The sequence below is a fragment of the Morone saxatilis genome, unplaced genomic scaffold (genome assembly GCF_004916995.1).
Source record: "Morone saxatilis isolate NCDOM2014 unplaced genomic scaffold, NCSU_SB_2.0 Contig5, whole genome shotgun sequence".
NCBI classification, from domain to species: domain Eukaryota; kingdom Metazoa; phylum Chordata; class Actinopteri; family Moronidae; genus Morone; species Morone saxatilis.
This window is the reverse complement of record NW_023340095.1, coordinates 1,352,780-1,355,699: the sequence shown is the minus strand read 5'-3', so window position 1 is coordinate 1,355,699 and position 2,920 is coordinate 1,352,780.

Here is a 2,920-nt window from a genome sequence, read left to right as displayed (position 1 = left end):
GACGGTCAGACTAGCGACCAGATAACAACTGGTGTGTTTGAACCGTTACAGCTGAGTGGTTTTAAATATTTTTATCACAAATTCCTCCCTCAGTGGCGGCAAATGGCGCCAACTATCTGTTATAAAAACACATCAATAAAACTCATTTCAATAGGTAAAGCAGGAATTATAACCCACATATGATCTGATTGGAATATTTCACAGATTCAGGAAGTCAAAACAATGATATTAATCTACTAATTCATGTAGACTCATTAATAATTGAATGAGTCTTTATTCAGGTGACAGCAGCTTGTTTCTCATTAATGTTATTAATTATTGATTGAAAGTTGGCAGCACTCCAAAATACACAAAACGTTCAATATTCAGCATTTTCATTACTGTGTCTCAGAGTCAGATCTCGGTTTAGCTCGTTCGGATCATCCATCACTACAATGGTTCATATTTGGGACAAACAGGACCCAGGTTAAGGGACGTTCCGAAATGTTTCAGGATGTCTGGTGACCCTTCGACCGACAGATGATCTGACAGCTGAGGAAGAGCAGCTTGTCGCACAGTCCCTGAAAAATAAACAGTCGGGTACCGAATATTCCAAAGCAAACGCTGGAGCGACTTCTAATCTCCTGGTTATTGGATCCGTATCAATCGATTGGAGGACGATCAAAATATTAGTTCCATCTGAAGTCCAGAAGCTTAAAATCCAAAGTTGACCTCCTCCGAGTGTCTTCAAACTGATGAAGTTTGACCTTCAGTCTTTGATTTTAATGATGCAAACGTAACTTTAATTTTATTGCAGATTTTCACGACTTAATGAGTTAAAAAGTGAACTACGTTAAACAAACAAGAAAGGTTTCAGTCGGGCGTCAAATATTCCACAAGTTTGTAAAGATTTCAACTCTTCTCATCCGCTGATCATAGAATCCAATCGAAGGACAAAACTGCTCTCACGATAAAAATATTAGTTCCATCTGAAGTCCGAGACAAACCGATCTGAATCTGTTTCTTCTCAAACTGACGAACTTTGACCCTTAGTGTTTGATTTTAATGATGCAAACATGAAATAATGTTTTCAGCCTTACAAGACTATTACCTTTGACTTGACGTTACGAGTTAAAAAGGTTCTCGTCTGAAGGTGTGTTGTCACTACACACCAAATATTCCAGACCCAACGTTGGCAAGGTTTGGACTCAGGTGTCTTTATTCATTCTTCTTATCCTCTGACTGAATATGTTAAGCGATGGAGGAGGACAAAGCTGCAATAAAAATATTAGTTCAATTTAAAGTCCAGGAGCTTAAAACTCTTTAAAGTTTGACCTTCAGTTTCTGATATTTTAACAACCACTGATGTTTTCATCCTGACGAGACTCTAAACTTTATGAGTCAGATCTTTACAACGTTACGGGTTGTGAAGGTCCCATCTGAAGGCGCGCTGACCTCCAGCTACATACCTGCACTGTGTGTTCATGAGTGTGTGTGTGGATCCTCCAGCGTCCTCGGCTCCTCGCTGCACCTGTGAGTGCGCCGCCGACAGAGACGGATGATGAACATGATTATATCTGACGTGTGTGTGTCACGCAAACACACCTCCTAACTTTCCTTTCTCACACACGCACACACACACACACACACACACAGTGAAGAAGTCCTGTCTGAGAGTAAAAACACTCCACAGAAATCTTCCTCCTGCTGGTGTTAAAACCCTCCGTGGAAAATGTCAGTGCCCCCTCCAAATCCTCCACAGCACAGACCTGGTTCAGTATTCCTGCAGCTTCTAAACCCTTAATCTTCCCCTTTTGGGGTAATTCCACGTCTTTTGTGCCACTTTCATCTGAAAGCAAGATTTCAGAAAAGAAGAGGAAGAGGAAGAAGGAGCTCTCCTGTTCTGTACGTTGACCGTCAGACTGAAGAGGTTTCATGTGGATTTCCGTTTCCAGAGAGTCACTTAGTCGTGTTCGTTGGTGATCAGGAGCTGAATGATTTCTGCTCACGCTGCCTCAAACATTCAGCCTCCTCTCTCTCTCTCTCTCTCTCTCTCTGTCTCTCGTACCGTATTGGCTCGCTCTCTCTCCCATTCATTGCATCTCTCTCTCTCTCAAAATCTCTCAGGTTTCCTTTCAGTCAGCTGCTCTCTGTGGTTTACATCCACACGCAGTTCCAATTCTTCCAGAAATAAAACACCAGTGGATGTTTGTTTGTTTGTTTGTTTGTGTGATTCATAAACAGCCGGTAGAGTAAATTCTTCTCCCCTCAGGCCCACTTTCATAGACAGCTAATGTATTTTTGAAGTTAACTTAACGAACTTAAATGTGTTCCGTATTTTAAGTTCAGGCGATATAATTCAGGTTTGTTCCACTGATTCATTTCCTTGAAGTTGACTTTATATCGTATAAAAGTTGAAACATTATAATATAGCGTAGGACTGTTCAGTTTTTGTTTATATTTCAGTTTATTAATCGTCATAAGCCAGAGTATGCATCCTAATAATTCTTCATGATTCCCCAAAGTGTAAAGATCTGATGAAAAGAAAATTAACTGGCTGCCATTCATAGTTTTTATGTTTTTATTTTAAACTTGGTAACATTTGTGTAAAGAAGATGCATTTAAGTGACTTTACCCCAAATTACCTCAAAGATAAATACTTGAGTTACTGCGACTTAAACATCTTTTGTGCTTAAAATATTTGAGTTAATTAACAGATTAAGGTTTAATCAAACTAACTCATCAGTTGTTACCAGTCTTTTTCCTTAAAGGAGCCCTTTTCTATCAGACTGTATTTTATATTTCATATTGATCAGTATCAATAACAGCAGAGAACAGTTAATAAACTGATCAATGAACATAAACAGTGAAGACAATAACTGCAGGAAGTTTGATTATTTCCTGTGAATATTGATCAGAGATGAGTTTTACTGATATTTTT